Source organism: Diabrotica virgifera, chromosome 6, assembly GCF_917563875.1.
Source record: "Diabrotica virgifera virgifera chromosome 6, PGI_DIABVI_V3a".
Classification (NCBI taxonomy): Eukaryota; Metazoa; Arthropoda; class Insecta; order Coleoptera; family Chrysomelidae; genus Diabrotica; species Diabrotica virgifera.
This window is the reverse complement of record NC_065448.1, coordinates 99616359-99640657: the sequence shown is the minus strand read 5'-3', so window position 1 is coordinate 99640657 and position 24299 is coordinate 99616359. Positions and strand designations below refer to the sequence as shown.

The window sequence follows — 24299 nt, the reverse complement described above, 5'->3', positions numbered from 1 at the left end:
TAATCGCATGCTAAGTTTATCATACTTTCCAAAAATATGGAAATTTGCAGAAATTATAATGATCCTTAAGCCAGGCAAAGCTCCCAATGAAGTAACATCTTATCGACCCATCAGCCTACTCCCAATCGTTAGCAAAGTTTTTGAAAGATTGCTGCTACAAAGAATATACGCAGATCATGAATTCCTAACATTACTACCAGAACATCAGTTTGGTTTTCGGGAAAATCACTCTACTACACAACAAGTCCATCGAATAGTAAATGAAATATCAAAAACTCTCGAAGAAAAGAAATACTGCAACGTTGTATTCCTAGATATCTCACAAGCGTTTGACAAAGTTTGGCACAGAGGACTGCTTTACAAAGTAAAATTAGCACTATCTAGTAACTATTTCCTCCTAGTCAAATCCTACTTATCAAATAGATATTTCTCAGTAAAATTCAAAGACCAACAATCCAGCCTCTGTCCTATTAACTCCGGAGTTCCGCAAGGTAGTGTTCTCGGACCTCTGCTTTTCTCACTCTACACATCCGATATACCAGAGTCTCCTAACACTACGATCGCTTCCTTTGCTGATGACGTAGCAATACTAGCAGTAAATGAAGATCACATACAAGCCTCACAAGACCTGCAACACCATCTGGACATACTCAGTGAATGGTACAAAAAATGGCGAACTAAAGTAAATAAAACAAAATCATCTCAAATAACGTTTACAAACCGCCACAACACATGCCCACCTGTAAGAATGGAAAATGTACGAATACCAACAGTAACAGAAGCTAAATACCTTGGCCTCCATCTTGACCAACGTCTTACTTGGAAAAAACATATACAGACTAAAAGAAGACAACTAGACTTGAAATTTCGGCAAATGTATTGGCTCCTTGGACGCAGATCAAAACTCAACATCCAAAACAAAATTCTTCTGTATAAAGCAATAATCAAACCTATTTGGTACTACGGACTACACCTCTGGGGCTGTGCAAAGTCAACATCACTGAATATCATTCAAAGATTTCAGTCGAAAGTTCTAAGATCAATAGTGGATGCACCCTGGTATGTAACTAATCAAACACTTCACGAAGACTTAAATATACCTTTCATTAGAGAAGAAATCCATCGAGCCTCGGAATCACAAAACGAGCGTACCATTCACCATGACAACGAATTAGTAAGGGAATTATTTCATAATGGCCCTGTCACAAGGAGACTAGATAGAACCTGGCCTCAGGACCTATTTTAAAACTTTAAACATAAATAGAATAAGATGAGACATCATTGGAAGTCTCTTCTTCATGACCAAAAACATGGAAAAAAATTTACTTAATACTCTTTTAATGATGTAGATTGTAAATAAACATAATTACATAAAAAAAAAAAAAAAACTAATATCACAAACAATCCAACCGTCACTAATGTCGCCAAAGGACGCCACTAATGTCACCAATTGTCACCATATGTCGCCATTTATGTCACCATGTGTCGCCACTAATGTCACCATATGTCGCCACTAATGTCACCATATGTCACCTCTAATGTCACCATATGTGGCCACTTACGTCACCATGTGTCGCCACTACTGTCACCATATGTCACCATGTGTCACCACCAATGTCACCATATGGTTCCCCACGTTGGGCGCCAAATTGTAACGCGCAAGACGGGTTAGCACGTAGATAAATACTAAAACAAACACCACAGCACTAATGCTACTCACCTTGCAGTTATATGTAGGCCGTTGTCGTTCTTCAACGGTACTGGCTCCGAACTAACTCACCGGTGGCGGGGTGGATTCAAATAGAACGATAAAATATACTTGGGCGCCAGCTTCCTTTATTGCCAGCCAGTACAAACAGATAACTATAACTTATTCCCCAAATGAAGCAAAGGAATAATAATAAGACACGAGTAACCCATATACAACTTTTATTACCCTATGATGTAATACTAACGTCGGTTACGAGGTTGTCTCTTACAAACACACTATACAAGTGATTAGGTGACATTAACTATCTGAAATATTCAAAGAGTGACTACAAGTATTTTTTTTTTAGTGACAAATTATCTAAATAATGAAAAAAAAAATAAAAGTGACAAAATTATCTTACAGCAATATAACTATTAAAATTTTAAATCCACTATTTTAAATATATACATTTCCCCTATACCATTAAATTCAATTAAAAAAAAAAACAACAACAAGGCTTGGTAACAAAGACTAAGGCGAACGAACTTCGGGTAACGCGGCGGTTAGCAATGGGCCCATAGCGTACGCAAGCGCAGAATGAAACACACTGTAGGTAATATTTGAAAAGTTTTAAATGATAGATTCCAATAAAATCCCTGCCTTTGTCCCATTACAATTTATACTGTGATGTAGGTATTTTAAAAACTTTAGATATTGTTTACTTTAAATAAATGGTAGCAGTAAAAAAAAAGAAAAATTAATAACTGCCTATTACACCCTAAGGTTATATGTTTCTGTTCATGAGAAATAAGTTACTAACATCGGCAAAAGAAAAAAATCAATAGATACTCCTAATGATCCTAGATGATCTATCCTCTTAATGAAGTTTAAATTAAAAATGTACAAATAATAAAGTTCATCCTCTTAATACTATCAAAAAAATTAAGTCCAAACAAAGCATGAATATAACTTAATTAATATAATGAAGTGTAAAAAAAAACCTTAATTCTGACTCTTCTTCACAGATTACCATATCTACAACGGATTATGTAGGGGCTTATGATTCTACCATCGGGTCCATCAGTCCATTCCCTGACATGCCATGACGCTCAAATGGCCTCTCTGTTGAAAGCGTGTGACTTCAAAAAAAACGTCCCGTACTAAAAGGTCCCGTACTAAAACCCTTAAATAAAAATAGTCCCATTAAGTACCCGAATTATGTACTTTAATTTACAAGATTTAAATATCCCCATAATAACAAGTAGCTGTTTCGATTAAGTATTTTATTTCTCTACAAAAAAATTAAATAGAACTACTTTGAAGAGCACTTCAATAAATAAATGCCTTCATAAAACTACATCTGTATAGTTGATTACATTTAAATCCTCTATGGCAATATAGCCTAACTTTTACCAAGTTATCCCACCCCATGTAATGAAACAAAAAGAATATATTCAAATGCTGCTAAACCCATCCCAGAATATATATTACATTACCAAAATCTGCCGCTTAAATTTAAAATATGTTTTAAAGTTATTCCTTTAAATGTAGCTACTTTTTTATCCAATCAACTTTTTTACACCCACAGTAAAACAGTTGACAAGCAAAATGAATTTGACTCTATTTATTACTAACCTACAGCTATTAAAAAAACAAAAGAACAACGACATACCTGTTTTCTTTCAAACACAGGGTTAAAATTAATTTCTCCACTCAGTTTTATCTCTCCTTCAATGCAATCCTTTTTTTTAACTGGTCCGGTTTGGAGCAAATTTATCCGAAAATAATTCGGCTTTTCCTATTCCCTATTACAAAAGATTCTCAGCACTTCCTTAAGAATCTTACCACAGCCATCACCAATTCGTAGGAAAAATTTCACCAAAAATATGGTCGTATCCAAAACATATATTTTTGATCGCCTTCATCGGCAATTTTACACCATACACTTTTTGTAACAGCTCCAATGACTAGTTTCAACAAAGAACCACACCCAACAACGACTCGTTTGTCCAAAAATCAAGCACCATCGTCTTAGAGAGAAATAGAAAATCACAACGAAACACATGCGCCATCCATCAAAAAGGCCGTGTTTCGAATATGTCAAGTACGTACACATCATTCAACAATATTATTTAATTAGGCATTCCAATGAAACGTCAAACATGGCCGGGTGTGGGCAAAATCTAACCTTACATCGACATTAATTTGTAAAGAAAATCCTGTTTGGTTGTTTTTTTATGTTAATTGTGTAGGGAAATCTGCGAAATTGTGATAACAAATTAAATATGAAGTGGTTTATCGCCTACAGAACTGAATTATCCCATATTAGTTACCAGTTTGTGTCAATAACTACTATGGGATAATTCAGTTCTGTAGGTGATAAACTAGTTTATATTTATTTGCTATCACAATTTCGGTGCACAATTAACAATAAAAAACAAAACCAAACAGGATATTCTTTACAAAAACTGATGTAAACCCTATATTATTAAATTTTTGCCCACTGCCGGCCATATTATATCACGTGATTTGGAATGGTCAATTGTTGGCTTTATCATTGACGTATAGAAGGTAGAACTGGTTGTCTACACTCGAGGAGAATGTCTTAAGTTTCTTGGCAAAATATTATACCGTTACAACATGTGTCCTAAAAATGTGTGTTCCGGGCAGCGAGGCACCGACTTAAGTCGGTGTTCCGCTATCCGCAAATGTTCCCAGTAAATAAAGTTCGGTTATATTTTGTTTTTTTTTTCTTGTCATTTCTTCTTTTTCGGCTTTTCTTTTTCGATTTGTGTACCAGATAATTTTCTTTGAATCCATTTTTATTTAAATAAATAAAAATAATAACTTTAAAACCTCAAGATTATACTTCTGTAGTAATGTGAAACCGTAATTTAACAATAGTACTGAGTAGGTAGCAAATAATTTTATATTAATTGAATGCAGCACTAGATTCTTTAACTTAAAGAGTACAACTGACAAACTATTCTGTAATATTCACATGAAATACCTAATACTAAATCTAAAGAGCTCTACACTAAATATGTAAAATAGTTTTTTAATATTATGTTCTTATGGGATTAATACTTAAATTAGACAGGACAGGCGGCAAGAAAACAGTATCTCAATCTTGTTTGTTTACTAGAAATCATTCATTTCCTCTCATAACTGCTGATACAAAACTAACAACTTGCAAGAATTTGAAGAAAATATACAAAGCATTCTCATCAAGAGCAGAGTTGTTTGGTTGAAATATGATATCTTTGACCAATAAATTATATTACTACATGGTAAGAATTCTACGAGGCATTGCATATTTTTGTATATTTTACATGTGTGATATGCAAAACTAACAAACACAGATTAGGGTATTATGACGAATTTAAACTACATTTAAAAAATGATTTTTCTATTTTAGTATTTTGCATAACACCAGCAAAAAATTCTCATCCTGGCGCCCCCCAAAGAGATGCGCCCGCCTGCAGTGCATCCCTTGCAGGCCCGTTATCGCCGGCCCTGGTGTGTAGTGTATGTATTTAGTAAATGTCGTGTTACTTTGAAAAGGCGATTTCATTTTTTTTTTACAAAGAGACTCTAATTGTATCCGAACGTCTGCAGTCCTTCCGGTGAGTACCGATCCCACAAGGATAGAAACATTTTCATTTATTAATTTTTTAATAAATGGAAAATTTCGCACCGAGCTAAGATTCGGACTCACGACCCCTGAATCAAAAGGAAGATAGGCTCTCTTAACACTGAGCCACAGAGGGGAGTAAAATATGTTTAAAAGACTTTAAAATTGGTATTTTTTCACGTTTCAATTAAAAAATATTTAAATTTTCCCCTTTTTTCCAATTTTTCCAATAGTTTGGGAAAAAATGGAAAAACCTGTTTTTTCCGATATGTTAAATCTCTACATATGCCTCTAGAAAGTACATGACTCATCGTCTCTAGATGCTTCTAACTAGACTATATGAGTCATTTTTATCTAGATTATCAAATAAGATCATAAAAGATTTTAGATTTGAATAGCATACATTGACGCGAGCTGCCGTCTTAACAATAGGAGGGGGTTGGAAAGTAAAATAGAAACTAAATTATAAGATGTTTTAAATAGAAAGCTTACGTCCCCGGTGTCGCTCCGTTCCCTTGTATGATTAGCCAATGCTTTTCATATCAGACATTCTTCAATGTGCCCCGTAAGACAGCCGTGTCGTCCACGTCCCCGCATTAACATAAATCTGGCTTTTAATCATAACTAATAACATCACATTATTGGATTATTTTAAAAATGTGTTTCCTGTTTTATAAATAACTTTTTTTACTAATAAATTATGTACATATTATAAATGAAAGTTTACAAAAGGTAAAGAAAAACATCTGTGCTGGAATGGTTTGAGTCGGTCGATGTCATTCCGGACCCTCTAAAACGTGTCAACTTGTTGTCGACTCTCAAAGCAGCTTTATTACCGAAAGTTTTCGACACCAAATATGTAGTAATAGTAATACAACAAATTTGCGGATATAACTGAATAGGAATGAAGGATCGTCTTCACGCTACATCTTATTCCCACATAACAATGATGTTCGTATCATGTTCTAAGCATATACTACCAACATTCGTCGGAGTATATTCTGTTTAATATATGCGTAGTACAAGCATAGCATGTACCTTAAAAAACATTCTAAATTTCATGTTCTTTGCATATACTTTAAAGTATATTCTCGTACCGAATATACTGAGTACATTCGTGTACGTAGTAACTCGGAATATTCGTAAAAGTTTATTCTTAGAATATACCTTCATCGAATATTCTTAGCACATACTTATAAGTACATTCTTAACACATACTTATAAGTAGATACTATTCTTAGAATATACCTTTATCGAATATTCTTAGCACATCCCAGATAGCACAAGTACGTTTTATGGACATCCAATGGACGTACATCTGTGTACATTGGAACGTCCAATGGACGTCCCGCCAAGGTACAATGGACATCCGATGGACGTCCAACGAACGTCCAGTGTTCACAAAATTGGACGTCCATAGAACGTCCGCTACAAACGTACATTGTACGTTGTATTGGAGCTTTCAGTGTACACCTTATGTACATTCAATGTACGTCTTATGGACATTTGTAGGGCACTTTTCAGAAAGCAATCTAGTATCCATAATTTTGTGAATACATAGCAAAAAGCCTTTATAGGAAATAGTTCCTTATAATACTAAACGTATACTTAAAAATATTACACAAAAGACCTTTTTTATTTCTCTTTACTATAACTTCATTATAATATATACTTTATTATAGGAACTTCATTAATGCACGACTGCACTTGCACGATAAACAGAAAACACAAATATATCACAGGATGTATTTTCATAAAGACGAGATTCAGATAATGACGCCTTAGGAAGCATAAAGCATGCACATTAAAAAGGTTTAATCTCTGTTCTGTTTCTGTTCCAAACTATTTTAGAGTCAGTACCGTTGTTGTATATTACAAGGAGGTTTGCCATTCTGTGAATTATCATAAATAAACCCTCCTTCAGTATTCCACAACAATTAACAGCAATAATCCCCTAAAAGTACCTGCCTAATACCACCTTTCACGACCGATAGCGCGAAGAGCGACAACGTTGTCAAGAAGATTCTCATTTAGTTTGTATTGGGACTTAATATAATAGTCGCGTTTTGTGTAAAATATCCATGGACCACAAATGGATGTCCAATGTACGTTGAAATCAAACGTCCAATGGACGTCCCGTAATGTACGTACATACCCTAATAACACAAAACATTCCATGAATGTTCCTAGAATGTACTCACAGGACATTCCAAACATTCCTGGAATGTCCCCAAATGCACACGAATGTCCCTGGAAAGTCCCTGGAATGTGCTGTGTCAGCATTTTAAATATTCTTAGAATGTTCTGTTGGAACATTCCATGAATGTCTACGAATGTTCTTTGGACATTCACAGTATATGTTTTAGACTGAATGTCTTGTTGAAACATTCCATGAATGTTCTTTGGACATTCACAGTATATTTTTAGACTGAATGTCTTGTTGGGACATTCCATGAATGTTGGAACATTCCATGAATGTTCTTTGGACATTCACAGTATATTTTTTAGACTAAATGTCTTGTTGGAACATTCCATGAATGTCTACGAACGTTCTTTGAACATTCACAGTATATTTTTTAGACATTCTCTGAAATATATCGTCAGTGCTGTGACAATACCTCCTATATCTTTTTTCATGAGGTTTGCAGGAGACGAAAAACATTTTTTAAGGTCACCTCCTGTTGCATACGTAAGTTCTGGCTTGTTTTGTAGTAAATAGATAGTTAAATTTACTGCAAAACAAGTCAAAAAATATATGAAAACAGGAGGTGGCCCAAACAAGTTTTTAGTCTATCTTACAAATCTCATGAAAAAACAGATAGGAGGTATTGTCACATCACTGACGATATGTGGCCATACCAAATAATGCATCCTTGATAAATATAAACATTTTTATTGCAAAAAATTTTTTCATACATTTTTTTAATGTAATTTACTGATATTCCTATAAAAAATGTGTCACATTTGCTTTGTAAACCTTTCTTTTGCCTTTCATAGCCACATATTCCATTTCCTTCCTGGTTTTTTGTAGACCACTTCTCTCAGCTGATTCTAAAAGAAAATAAAATAAATGGTAATTTTTCTATCCTTTACAATTAACAATCAGAAGAAATATTTACAGGTAATAATATGCATATAATAATAATAATAAAATAAATAATAAATTAAATAATATTTAAATAAATAATAAATAATATTTAATAAAGAAAATAATAAAACATTTTGTATTTTGACAACGACGTCCGATGTGGAAGTAGAAACCATAATAAAGTTATTTTTTCAAGTAAATTCTGGCTTATTTCCCCATTAAAATAGTTACAATAATTACAAAAATGCCACAAAGAAATAGCTTTTTCACAAACTAATAAGTATTTTGTTTTATTATATTTATTGTTTTTATTATTTACTTTAACTTAAGATTATAACTTAATTCTTGTTTTCTATTTCTGATGTTTTTATTTATTTGCATTCAATATTAATCTGTTTTCTTGTATAATCTACTTCGCAATAATTATGTGATATATTGGACTTAAAATGAATTCAAAAATTTTTTGTAATTGGGCAACAATGTCAACTTAGATCTCTGATGTAGATAATGAAGAACAACGGTATCTACAGTTGGAAAAATGAAAGAATAGGGCTTTTCATCAATTGTCATTTGTTTCGAGCTTCTGTCATGTGTCACATAATATTAATATATCTACGTCATATGTCTTTGGTTTGTATCTATTATTGTATATACCAATAACGTATGTCGTAGATATATTAATATTATGTGACACATGACAAAAGCTCGAAACAAATGACTGTGAATGAAAAGCCCTATACCCATGAACGATCACATCAATCACTTATTTTGTATTTGCTATCTTTTTCTATTTTAGAACAAATAGAAAATGATATAAAAACATTAAAAATAAAAAACTGGAGAAAAAAAGCACGAAACAGATCAGAGTGGAGAAGAATCCTGGAACAGGCCAAGACCCAGAAAGGGCTGTCGAGCCAATGATGATGATGATCTTTTTCTATAGGTAACAAACGTTTGTGATTTATAGAAAAAGACAGCAAATAGGGCTTTTCATCAACTGTCATTTGTTTCGAGCTTCTGTCATGTGTCACATAATATTAATATATCTACGTCATACGTCTTTGGTTTGTATCATTGGTATATGCCAATAACTTATGACGTAGATATAGTAATATTGTGTGACACATGACAGAAGCTCGAAACAAATGACTGTGAATGAAAAAGCCCTATACAAAATAAGTGATTGATGTGATCGTTCATGGTTATAGGGTTTTTCATTCAGTCATTTGTTTCGAGCTTCTGTCATGTGTCACATAATATTAATATATCTACGTCATACGTTATTGATATAATCAATGATACAAACCAAAGATGTATGACGTAGATATATTAATATATGTGACACATGACAGAAGCTCGAAACAAATGACAATGAACAAAGCCCTATATTGCTTTTCATCGATTGTCATTTGTTTCGAGCTTCTGTCATATGTTATATAATCTGTGTATAATATTAATACAACACGGATTATACGACATATGACAGTAGCTCGAAACAAATGACTGTAAATGAAAAGCCCTATTCTTTAATTTTTCCAACTGTATATTGTAATTGTATTATTAATTGGGTTAAGCATATTACCTGTGTGATATAAGCTATTGGAACAGCACAGTCTCTCAAACGGTTGAAAGTGAAGTTCACGGTTGAAAGTGAAGTTCTGTCAATATCTTTTTCTAAAAAATGTTTTGAACATACTGCTCTATTAACAAATCTGATCAATACTTCATGCCTTCTTCGCAGGATCTTCTGGAAAGCTAAAAATACAAAATATATGCATTACTGAGCATTATTAACAAATTTTAGTTTTAAATAAAAAATATGATTAATGAACTCACAAAATATTATAAAAAGCAGCTTAGAAATTGTTTATTAGTATAGTCGTTTCCCTAGCCACAACTGGCTAGTGATTTTAGTAGGTAATTTTTTTGTTTTTGGCCATTTTTGCCAAAATTACTAACTATTTAGTTATTTTTTTGCCAATTTTACCAAATTGTCAAAATTATTTACTAAAATCACTAGCCAGTTGTGTCTGAGACTAAGTTTAGCGAACCGACTGTACTATTCATACTGTGTATTCATTAGTTGGTACTATTATAGTGTGTGGTCTACCATCCTGTTTATAAACGCATACATTAGCAAAAACGCAAAAAAAATTTTAATTTTACAAATAATCCGTTTGTTATTATCTCTATTTACTATTTTTGTTAGGAATAAGCAAGTTTGTGGCTTATTCGCAATTATTAAAATAATAAATGGATATTTTCTGAAATAGGGGCATGCCTTTGTTTACATATTTGCATATACTAACCTTTGAAACATTATTCCTGCAGATTTTTTATCTACATTGCTTCTGCTACTCCAACTGATTTTATGCACTATATTAATAATACTATTAAAGTTATTATAAAAGTATCCGAATTAAAAAATATTCTTAAAAAGCACAAATAAAAACAAACAACGATCACGCACGGCAAGGTGGCCAAGGCCAAGATGCATGTCAAGATGGCCGAAGCACCGAAGTCTGAAGTGAGGTCATTGGTCGTTTTTAGTCACGTGATGCCCTCTCTAAGCACCATGCACAAATACATGCGCCGTGAGTTTGAAAATGAACATATTAACAAAAGGAACATTGGTAGTATGTTCACAGAATGTCTTATGGTAACATTCCACGAATAATTTAATCAGATGTTCACCGAATGTTCCCTAAATGTCCAGGACATTCAAATATTGATAGAACTTTGGTAGTACATTCCTGGAATGTTGTGTGTTGTTAGGGTAGTACGTCCAGTTTTGGTCCATGGACGTTTGGACTTTAAATGTACGTTATATGGACGTACATCGGACGTTGTGTGCTATATGGGATACTTATAAGTACATTCTTAACACATACTTGATAAGTAGATACTTTTAAAATATCTTAAAAATAATATGTATGTACAGTATAGGAAGTTTATCAACGTTATATTTTAGAATAATTAATAAAATTTATGTATATAGGTAGTATTGGACGAATTTCATTTCAAAATTGTTGTATGGTAAAAAAATTTAAACATTAATTGTATTAACGTTTACATAGATACTATTAAAAATTCGTTTTCATAATTGAAATGACTTTACCATTTCGAGTTTATCATGAATCATGAGTATTTTTATATCCTTGGAATTTGAATTTAGGTACATTTCGCAGAACCAAAACGTGCCAAACTGCACAACCAAAGGCTTTGGCGTTGCCAACCGTCGAGTAAGCTTTTTCCGTCAACTTACCGTAAAAATTCCCACTTTTATAAAAAAAACTTCCCTCCTGTTTACAAAATCTGAGAAGATATATTATTTTCAAATATTTTGATTTTTTCTTAATATTTTACAATTTGGAATGGATAAGTTACCTTTTGAGTTAACTTTTTCCTTTTATCACCTTTTATGTTGAAAATTCCCGCAAAAAGGGAAATTTCTCTCCGTTTGGCAACACTGACCACCGATGTTATTCCACAATACAAACATTCATATCCCCCATCTGACCATTTCTTGAATGGATCAGGGATAGGAAAAAACCGTAAAATATGAAAAAGAAAACAGGCATTATTTCATTATTTGTATCATCTATGGATCTATGCAGTGTTGAGGATGAAGACGAATGATGTAGTACTAGGACTAAAGAACATACATACAATATCTTTATTGTAATATCTTTATTTTGTTTGCGGTGCTTCAAAATACATAAAATATAATATATTTTGGTAACTCATTAAATAGGTAAGTACATATAAGTATTATATAAATTTTAGTTACTTATGCATAGTTTAGTTTAGCTAAATATATAATGATTTATATAAATGACTAAAATTTATAAATATGTACTTACTTTTTAAGTAATATTGTAGAATGTAGGTACTAACTACATTCTCATTTGCAATTAAAATATGTAAATATAATAAGTATTTGGTAGAACCAGTAGAACCTAAGATGAGATTAGGTGATGCTGAAAACATACTTCTAAGCAATATAGCACTTGATAGCACTTTCTTAGAATATTCTTAAAAATATATATATTCTTCCCATACAAAGATGTGCGGTAGTAGGTACGGTCTAAGTATATAAATAGAAGGTTTATAGCACTTCCTTGGAATATTCTAAAAAGTACCTTCTTGGTATAAACTAAAAAGATGTGCGGTAGTATGTTCTAAGTATACACATAGAAGGTTTATAGCACGTCCTTGGAATGTTCTAAAAAGAACATTCTTGGTATATACTGAAAAGAAGTGCGGTAGTACATTCTAAGTATATACATAGAACGTTTAAGTACTGTAATGTAGTATATACTCAGTATGTGCTCTGCACATTCTCAATGGTAATTACGCATATTCTCAGTATATACTTTTTCTGAAAAGTATGTTCTATGAATCTACTAAGAACATGAAATTGTTATGTGGGTTGTACGTTTTGTGTGTCATGCAAAACTTACGACAAAACGTACGTTTTATCAAGTGTATAGATACATATTAACGTTTTTCAAACAATGTGTTCAATATTCGAGACAAAACAATCACGCGACTACAAATCGCAAGTGGAGTTCGGCGCTTATGCTTTTCACATCACATCTTCGATCTGACCTTGGATTTCATTTCGATTCATTTCATTTGTTGTTATACACTTCACAAAACGTACGTTTTGTCGTACATTTTGCATGACACACAAAACGTACAATAAGACTGAGCGTGAAAACAACTCTTAAGAGGAAACAGTAGCGATCAACAGGTAGCGAAAACGCGTTCCAAGATTCTGGCTGTAATTTTGAATATTTTTTCGAGATATTTGGCACACGTATTCGTAATATAATAAAGAATGGCGGTACAGAGCCCAATTTGAAAAATATATTAGGGTGGTTCGCCAAAATAAGCGCCATATTGTGTAACTCGCTTTTTTCTTAAGTCCTTTACATACTGTGTTTCAAATTATGTTGCCAAAGTTAAGTTATACAATAGATGAATATACGCCACTTAACATTAATTAAAAAAAAAAGTATTTTTACAAGCATTTTATGCAATTTTAATGTCAAAATATCAACTCCGAGGCTGTAACCCACCTTGTTTTTTGATCTGTTTTATAGTATTACACACTGAAAAGTTACAAAAGTGCAGATTATTTTATCAATAATTAATTAAAAATCCAATGTAATTTAAAACTGTCAAATTGATAACTTTCATTTTTAAAATTAAACCATAAAAATCTACTACTAAAAACTGTAACCAACTTTGTGCATCAACACCGAGGCCTCATGAAAATATATGAAAATTTAAACCAAACTGCACTCTACCGTATGGCAGGCAGTTTGACAAGAGAGGAACGCTTCAGTCTAACCCAAATTGTGGAAGAAAGTGGACGAAAATGATATCGTTAAGCGATAGAAAATTTTTCAAGGTGTCTTAAGCTAAGCGTATGTTTTTATACAGTCAACACCGAAGCCTTCGTAAAATCCTCATTTTGCTAATTTTTTAATATGCTTTTCTTCTAAGTATGCGCTATAAAGTTTTTTTGGCACACGATGAATAAAGCAGAATTATTTTTAATATTTGTAGAAAGTAGAATTAAAAATGTATGAAATTATCAACACCGAAGCAATCAACTCCGAAGCCTAGTCGTTCCTCGGAGTTGACGAACGTGCCTCGGAGTTGACGAACGTGCCTCGGAGTTGTTGAAAGTGTGTGAGTGGTCATCCTTAAACTAAAAAAATACAATTTAAATTTAGTCTGATATAGGAAACGGGTTACTGGGCAAGCTCTCAAGATGTTTCGGTCGGTTTGGTAAGATTATCTTCTTTTTATAGAAAATGGCTCGTATACACTGGAGTACGACGAAAAAATGAAGGCGAAAACCCCCAAAATAGTTAAATAAAGATTTTATGAAAGAAAATAATATTTTATGCAGCTATGCTTATTTCTGTAAGAATATACCATTTTGGGTAGTCTTTTCTAATGTTGATAAAAGAGAAATTTGTCATTGTAGGTACATTATTTGAAAACATGGAGCTCATGTGTGGAAGCGGATAACAAATCATTATGTTGCGGAGAAAAGATAGAAGAATGTATAGAAAGGAAATGCCAAGATTGTGTTTAAAAGCAGATTAGATTTTTGAAGTTAAACGGAGAAGACACGGCTACATATGGGAAAGTTTTTTCAACACGAAGGCCGGTCTAAATCAACTCCGACGCAATTGATATTTTACATATTTTTCATGTTTTTCAGTAGTAGTTTATATCAAAATGGAAGTGTTTCGTATAGTTTTATTACATACCAATTTTTATTTAATTGTTACTATCATAAATTTCAATTAACAGAGAATTACGTCAACACCGTGGACACTTAGTCAACATTTCCGTTTCTCGAAAAATATTTAAAAATGATCTCTGCTGGTATCATGGGTAAGTTGAATAGCTCATTTTATAAAAAATATTTGAAAATGAACTAATTCTAAGCCATGTTTTAAATTAAATTTCTCTACCTCGAAAGTGCCGTCTATTTTGGCGAATCACCCATTAATATGTGGAAATTACTCTGTAATTAAATACAATATTAAAAAAACGAGCCTGTACCGCCATTAAGAAGAACAAAAAAATACACTTTCTTCAAATAAACTTTTTTATCCGATGCCTAGATTTTGTGTCATTTTGGAACTACTAAAATTTTTTATTTCATTATCTATCTACGAATCCTAAGATATCGTGGGTTTCGCACATTTCCAATGAAGATGTTCTTCAAATGATGAATTCAGAACGTCTGCTCATAAGCATCATAAAGAGGAGAAAAACAGAATACTTCGGCCATATAATTCGAGGACCTAAATACCATCTGCCTTATAATACAAGGAAAAGTGTAGGGAACGAGATGGATTGGTCGAAAGAAACTTTCATGGCTGCGTAATATTAGACAATGGTGTGGCTGCACAGTGGAAGAATTATTTCGCGCAGCAGCCGATAGAGAGAGATTTCAGGAAATTGTAAACATGATGACGGCCAACGTCTGAATACAGACACGGCACCTAAAGAAGAAGAACAGTTAACTGCACTTTAAATGTATTATAAATTTGTAAAAAAAACTTACGTAGTAGCTGAATATTTCTGTATTATGTTCTCCTCGCCAGATTCTTTGAAATTACGGGAATGACTGTTCGTATTAATCGTATTAATTTAATGTTAAAAAATTTAAAGGATAGCTTACATAGCCCTAATAGCACAAGGACGTCCAATGGACGTCCATTGGACGTCCTTCACGGACTTTAGGGACGTCCTTTGGACGTCCGTTTTCGTCCGAGGAACGTCCTTTATACGTCCTATTTTGGTCCAAATGTCGCGCTACCGAACGTCCATTGGACGTCCATCTAAGGTCCGAGGGGACGTATATTGGAACTTAATCGGACGCAAATTGGACCTTAATCGGACGTCCTAGGGGACGTAAATTGGACCTTAATCGGACGTAAATTGGACCTTAATCGGACATAAATTGGACCTTAATCGGACGTCCTAGGGGACGTAAATTGGACCTTAATCGGACGTAAATTGGACCTTAATCGGACGTAAATTGGACCTTAATCGGACATAAATTGGACCTTAATAGGACGTAAATTTGACCTTAATCGGACGTAAATTGGACCTTAATCGGACGTAAATTGGACCTTAATCGGACGTAAATTGGACCTTAATCGGACGTAAATTGGACTTTAATCGGACGTAAATGGGACCTTAAGCGGACGTAAATTGTACCTTAATCGGACGTAAATTGGACCTTAATCGGACGTCCTAGGGGACGTGAATTGGACCTTAATCGGACGTCCTAGGGGACGTGAATTGGACCTTAACAGGACGTCCAATTTTGGTCCAAAGGCCAAGTTGTTAAACGTCCAATGGAGGTCCACCTAACGTCGGAGGGGACGTTCGGTGGACGTCATTTGGGCATTCATAGGATGTCCCAGTTTGGTCCAATGTCTTGCTGCTGAACATCCATCTAACGTCCTGGAAGGTCATTCGGTGGACGTCTAGCGACGATATTTAGACCTGTGGAGAATGTATTGTGGGAAATAAAAAATATATTTTTTAAGGAACTTATATTTCATCTTATATCAAATTACAATTATTGGATATTACAGTATTTACATTAAATTACAATACACTTCTCCAAGAAATTAACGCACCACCTTAAATATGGGGTATATTTGATGTCTCGTATTTCCTAAACCTGTTGTCCCATCTAAGTGATGTTTTTATAATATTATAGCCTAGGCTATAGGTTACCTCCTTAAGCTTGTCATGCTGTAATATATGTATATTATATCATATCGCTCTCTATAGTAATGTGATATAATATATATTACAGTATAGCTCCCTGTGCATGACAAGCATAAGGAGGTAACATATTCTAGGGCCTGGGCTAGAATATTATAAAAAAAATCACCTAGATGCAACAACAGGTTTAGGAAATTCGAGACATCAAAAATGCCCAATTTTTAAGGTGGTGCGTAATGGGCTGTATATACAGGGTGTAACAAAAATACAGGTCATAAATTAAATCACATTATTCTGGGACCAAAAATAGTTCAAATGAACCTAACTTACCTTGTACAAATATGCACATAAAAAGTTACAGCCCTTTGAAATTACAAAATGAAAATGGATTTTTTCGATTATATCGAAAACTATTAGCGATTTTTTATTGAAAATGGACATGTGACATGTGGCATTATTATGGCAGGAATATCTTAAAGAAAAATTATGGTGAAATTTGTGCACCCCATAAAAATTTTATGGGGGTTTTGATCCCTTAAATCCTCCCAAACTTTTGTGTATGTTCCAATTCAATTTTATTATTGTGGTACCATTAGTTAAATTCAATATTTTTGTTTCTTAGTATTTTTCAGATAAGGCAGTTTTTATCGAGTTGCGACTTCTTTTTTAATATGTCCACGTAAAAATTTTATGGGGGTTTTGTTCCTTTAAACCCCCCAAATGTTGTATGTTCCAATTAAACTATTACTGAGGTACCATTAGTTAAACAGAGTGTTTTCAAAACTTTTTTGCCTCTCTGTATTTTTTCGATAAGGCACGTTTTATCGAGTCTGGCTTCTTTTTTAATATGGTTCAAAATATACCTAAAAATGTAAAGCATAAATAAGTTTGCATATTATTACCAAGTCTCCATAATCGTACTTAACCATATACAAATATGTGGTGGATTTGACAAATATTCACAATATTTCGATAAAAATTGACTTTTCGAAAAAGCAATAAGAGGCAAAAAAGTTTTTAAAACGTTGTTTAAATGGTAGGTACTACAATAATAATTAAATTGAAACGTGCACAAAAGCACATTGTTTTCGATACATTGGAAAAAATCACTTTTCATTTTGTAACTTCAAATGAGTGATAAAGGCACAGAGACTTAGATCACGAGGTCACATTGAAAGGATGCCAAAAACGAGGACTCCGAAAAGGGTACTAAACTACACTATAGCTTCAAGAAAGAGAAGAGGAAGACCGGAAAATAGATGGAAGCAAGAGGTCGAAAAAGATTTGGAAAGAATGGTGTTACAGGGTCAGAAAAGAAAAATGAATAAGAGGAAGGAATGGAGAAAAATCACATATCAAGCCAGAGAAGATCTCAGTACATAAAGAAACGTGAAAATGAAGAAAAAACAAACTTTTCAAGCCATGGGCCTCTAAGGCCCTTGGTGCTATTAATATATAACTTCAAAGGGCTGTAACTTTTCTTTTGTGCACATTTGTACTAAGGTAAGTTAGGTCCAATCAAACTATTTTTGGTCCCAGGATATGTGATTAAATTTATGACCTGTATTTTTGTTACACCCTGTATATATATAAAGGTTATATTTGGTTCTTGGGACATCAAAGTATATTTTTTAGACATTCCCTGGATATAGTCACTGATGTGACATACCTCCGATTTGTTTTTTCATGAGTTTTGTAAGAGAGACTAAAAACTTTTTTATGGTTACCTCCTGTTTTCATATATTTTTTGACATGTTTTGTAGTAAATTCAACTATCTATTTACTACAAGACATGTCAAAATTTACATGTGAAAGCAGGAGATGATCCTAAAAATGGTTTTTCGTCTCCTACAAAATTCATGAAAAATCAGATAGGAGAATTTGTACATTACAATTCTCTGATGTTTGGGAAAAAGGGCTTAAGTCAGAAATGCACATCGATAATGTTTTGATGATTTCTGGACCAGAAAAATCGGCTCTTTTTATTGGTACATACAGTTTACGTCTACAACAGTTTTTTGCTGGTCCAGAAATCATCAAAACATTAGCAATGTGCAATTCTGACTTACGCCCTTTTTGCCAAACATAAAAAAAGCAATCTGGTCATAACTGACCAATGAGCAATTTTAATTTAACCTAAATTACTAATGTTTCTTAAAATGAAGAGCTTACCCGATAGCGTCTCTTATCTAATCTAACAAGATCGTGCACTATTCTAACATACACAGCCACATCACGCACTATGCTCTGCTTTTCACTATCACCTATCACTCAAACTAGTTCAAAAGGCTTTGTCCTCTTCAATCTTCTAGTTTGCCCAGTAGTATCGAGGAGGATTTCCTCAATATTCTTGTACTTATTTAAGTTGTTTGTCGGGATTCCTGCTATCTTCTTGATGATTATATCCAGGTTCCATTCCTAGGTATTAATATTTGTTTATAAAGTAATAACTTATTATGCATGGACAATGTTGTTTCTTCCAATTAGCCAATACACTTTTTATATCTTTATTTTGGTTATATCTGGTTTTTTGTAGACCACTTTCAGCTGATTCTAAAAAAAATTAAAATGAACGGTAATTTTTCTATTCTTTACAATTAAAAATCAAAATATTTACAGGTAATACATGCATAAATGATTCGTTTCATAAAGAAAATTGAAAACGGATTTTATAATACTTACATAATTGTTTAAGAGATCCAGCCATAGCCAAAACTAGCATACTAAACAGTACAGTTGAGTACAGCAAAAAAAGCCACTAATTTCCATTTTTCACCCCCTTATCGATGCATTTTTTTCCAATCAAAATTTTTACTAAATTTTTAGGTTATCTTATGATGAAAATGAAATAATTGATGACCAATGACCACGCGACGCTACATAGATACTCGCGCGGCAAATTTGAAAATGAACGCAAATTGAATAGTAAATGGCCTCTCTTTAGAGTATGGAAAATTTTACCCCTCCAGGAGGACATTGTACTCTTTTCATAGAATATCTTGTGGTAACTTTCCAGCCATAATTTAATCAGATGTTCACGGAATAGAACTTTGATAGTAGAATTCCTGGAATGTTTTGTTGTTAGGGGAAACTTTTATTTTATTTATTCTTGAATATTTCCTGTTGTTAAACATTGTAACCAATAATTTACAAATAAGATTTTCATTACATTACATGAAATCAAAACATGTTTTGGATATTAAACTATATAGTTTTATAATTGTAATAATTTAATATACAATTTTGAATTAAGATTTAATCTTTCGATCTAATCGATTTAAACTACAGCAAAACTTGTGTTACCGGCCCCCTGCCAACACCGGCCACCTGTACTAACGGCCAGTTTAAAAATTCCCCACACTAATTACAGTAAAACCTGTCAGTAACGGCCGCTAAAAATGAAAAAGCTATTGGCCGATATAGAAAGGTGACCGGTATTGCCAGTTTTTGTAGTCTAGATATAATTGGTTTGGGGAATTTTTAAACTGGCCGTTAGTACAGGTGGCCAGTAACACAGGTTGTACTGTATATCTAGGCTACAAAAACTGGCAATAACGACCACTTTTCTATATCGGCCAATAGTTCTTTCATTTTAGTGGCCGTTAGTGACAGGTTTGACTGTATTTCATTAACGTAAAGTTAACGCAAGTTAATATTTTATTGAATTATTTTGCTATTTGATCTCGTAATTGGTATAATGTGTCCAATATAAGCGTTCATAAAACGTCCGTATTTCGTCCAGTATGGACGTCCAAAGTCGGACGTCCAAAGGACGTCCATATTTATTCCGTCCGAAGGACGTCCATATTTATTCCTTCCGAAGGACGTCCAACATGGGACGTCCGTTTATAGTCCATGGACGTTAGGACCAAAAATGGACCTATTTTGGACGTCCAAATGACGTCGTGTGCTATTAGGGAGTAATTGTCTCTGATACTTCCTTAGCTGCCTCTCCAGAATACCGGGCTCGTCTATAAAATTCAGAATTAAATATTTAAAAAAAATTAATGTGTTACTTACTTTAGTATCTACAGTTTCCGCTTCTACTAACTCTTTACTCATTTCTGAATAACTAGTGGATCGTCTGCAACAGTAAAATTAAATACATAGTTACATAAATAAGCGGTATCAAGGATGACTTATCTACTTAATTAATATCTATTATTGGTTTTCTTATTATATAGATTATGATATACTCATAAGGAAAAACAATACAATACGCTTCTACATTTCAATTTGAATTACGTAGAAAATTACGAAAATGGCGGGAAGAAAGAGGCTCTCAGTAAGAGAGTAGATTTGTAATTGGTGGACTTTGTTCAGTCCAGTTTTATTATCGAGGTACTTTAGTTGACATCTTTGACAAATGTAATAAATCATTTGATGTGATCATTTGATATGACCACAAACCAATGAACTGTCAATACGGATGGAATAGGCACAAAGACAACTAATGCAGCCACGATACAAGAGAGAGGTCCTAGAGAGAGACAGACAAGGTGGTGGAAACTTTGACAGGCCGTGTAATTTGAGTTGCCTATATCAACTTAAATCGGGGAAATGGACCTCATATTTTTTTAACTGGGCTGATGGGGCAGTATTTCCAAATTTAAATACTTTTTTGTATTTAAATACGTCAGAACTCTCTTCTTCATTTAAAGAAGTACTGGTTTTAATCTGTCTTTTTGTCATTGTCATTAAGTGATACACAATAAAATGACATATATATCATGGCGCAGTTCTAAAACCTACAAAATAGAATATGCCAAAAGCAAAGACTAAAACCAGTACTTCTTTTAATGAAAAAGAGAGTTCTGACGTATTTAAATACAAATGAAGGGATTTAATGCGGTCAGAATGAGAGCAATAGCCAGGGAAAGAGGGAAGATAATCGCCACCTTTCGTAAACAAACAAATTCATAGTGGTAGACGGTAGTTGAAAGTTGTAGTAATAAATATTTTACATCAAAAGACATGAGAGACTATTTGTAGAGGATTGAAATCTATATTAAAAACAGCTGTTAAAATTGTTCTACAAACATATTCCAAAATTTTGTAAAAAATGTTATTCAGTTTTTAAATTAACATGCCACAGTTAAGTTAGGCCACACACATTGCAACAACGCTTTTTTCCAATTTAATTCTTTATTATAAAGCTTTTTTAAAGAAGTGGCACACGAAAGTTAAAAATATTGAACACAGAGGTGAAACTGATTCAGCAAATTTATTACTACATATTACAATGCTATTACCCTTAATAGACCTGTTGGAACCGTTTCCTAAAAGTGTTTATGCATTGTGGGAGTTTAGTTACAATAGAATAAATTGTATGTATATACCTACGTAAAATTATTGAAAAAAAAAGTAACAATAACATAATCAAGGACTTCTTCACTTTATATAAAACACTAATTTAGCATTTAAACAGTTTTAAAACTATTTAACTCCCAAATACTTTAGGAAAGTAGGTATTTGTTTTGATAAATACAAATAACAATTCTGAAAAGTATTTAAACACCAAGTATGGCACTGTGTACTCTATTTATCCCCTAAATACAAAAAAGTGGTTGAATTTTGAAATATGTACTGCCAATCAGCATTAGGCCTTAGCCAAGTTAAAATATAAGTTAAAATATTCAACGAACTGTAAATACTGATTCAATCGGGTCCATTTATATAGGCAACTCAAATTACACGGCCTGTCAAAGTTTCCACCACCTTGTCTGTCTCTCTCTAGGACCTCTCTCTTGTATGTTGGTGTCAATCTTGCTTCACTATTTGAATGGGACATGGCCATTCCATCCGTATTGACAGTTCATTGCCACAAACATATCTACAATCGGCAAAAACTTCCAACAATCCAACAAATAGTTTACTCCTTTAAACGAGAATAAAATTTAATGCGAAAATTATTGGTATATGGATAGATTTTATAGATCATATTTTGACTATAAATTTAAAATTAATTTGAAAAATACAAAAGTAATTAATTTGATTTATGTAAAAAAGTACTTACTTCGTCTATTTCTTCGCCTCTCAGTAACACATTTCTTGTAAAAACGTCCCATATTTTAATTTGCGCAAATAAAGAAATAAATAAAGTCTTTATAAATTAATTTAGTAATATGTACTACATTTATACCACGAACATTCAAAAACTGAACGAAACCGAAAAAGCCATCTCTACCTTTCTAATGACAATGTCACTGTCAACCTAATGTTTACATCTGCAGTTTCCATACCAGTGAGAATTTTACTACACGTAATTTGCCGTGTAAAGACAGAAAAAGTAGGGAAAGCCGTGAAATATTTGTGAATTATGTTCCCATAGCCTTAAGAAAAAATCCCGAAACAGGTCGATTTTCATTTTTAAATTATGATTTTTTCTCATATATACCATACTAGTGACGTCATCGATCTGGGCGTGATGGCGTAATCGATGATTTTTTAAATGAGAGTAGGGATCGTGTAATAGCTCATTTGAAAGGTTATTTAATTTTCTACTCAGTAATATAAACATTACCATAATTATTTATACAAGGTGCTCTAAAACAGTTTTTTAATTAAATTAATTGAGACAAAAAGAAGAATGTATGTAATTTATTTATTTGAAATACATGTTGTTGTTACCAGAAAACAGAAAAAGAAATGTTTATTTTAAAAATAAACATTGCTTTTAGCTTATCAAGTGTTTAAACTGCCAAGAGGAAGGTGGGTGGCAGCTTTAATATTGAATTTAAGCAAAGAAAAATATGTATTTGGCAAATAAAACTTTTTCCTGATTTCTGACAACAGTAATATATTTTTCGAATTAAACAAATTACAGTATTTCTCATGATCATCTTTCAGTGCGTCACAGTTTTTCGATTTCTTTCTAACGCATTAAATTGTATGTGACAGAAAAAAAGGCACGTCGGTGATTACATTTCGTCGGTGACATTTTTATAACATTTATTCTAGTTATTCTAGTTGTCGATAGTGGCGCCATAATAAAAAAATATTTTTTTTTAATTAGATAATAATATTACAAATATAATCTGTATAATAAGCGAAAAGTACGAACACACCTCACAAAGGCACAAAAACACCACCCTAAAAGTGCAGTAGAACGAACGACATTACCCCGGTATTTAGGAGGAAGAGGACTTATGGATATAGGTGAGCAATTAGATAAACAGATTGCTAATTTAAGAACTTATTTTCAGATGCAGGCTGAGACATCTAATCTACACCGCGCCATTTGCGCAGTAGATGACACAACACCGATCAAGCTGAGGGAACCAGAAATGCGCATAAACCACCTTACTAAGGACGAAAAACTGCGCACCTGGATGGGCAAACCTCTGCACGGGCGACATCCCAATGAGGTCAGCCAAGACTATGTCGACAATACAGCGTCGAACTATTGGTTGACATCGGGTAAGATGTTCCCTGAAATAGAAGGTTCAATACTAGCCATTCAGGATCAGGTTATACCAACTAAAAATTACCTGAAACACATCGTCAAAGACCCTCAGATCCAGAACGACAAATGCCGATATGGATGCCGAACCCAAGAAACCATCCAACATCTTACAGGGAGCTGCCAGGCATTTGCTGCAACTGAATAC

The 24299-nt window shown here is 33.2% G+C and overlaps 2 long non-coding RNA genes across 2 annotated transcripts; both read right to left on the bottom strand.

Annotated features, from left to right (window-relative positions):
* Positions 1–1912: 1912 nt before the first annotated feature.
* On the bottom strand, positions 1913–3808 carry LOC126886666 (uncharacterized). The gene is made up of 2 exons (XR_007698745.1): positions 3363–3808; positions 1913–2873 (listed from the first exon to the last, which is right to left on the bottom strand). It is a non-coding gene; the product is annotated as an uncharacterized LOC126886666 (long non-coding RNA).
* Positions 3809–8201: 4393 nt separating this feature from the next.
* LOC126886660 (uncharacterized) lies at positions 8202–11197 on the bottom strand. Its single transcript, XR_007698739.1, has 3 exons — positions 10722–11197; positions 9995–10167; positions 8202–8375 (listed from the first exon to the last, which is right to left on the bottom strand). It is a non-coding gene; the product is annotated as an uncharacterized LOC126886660 (long non-coding RNA).
* Positions 11198–24299: the final 13102 nt, after the last annotated feature.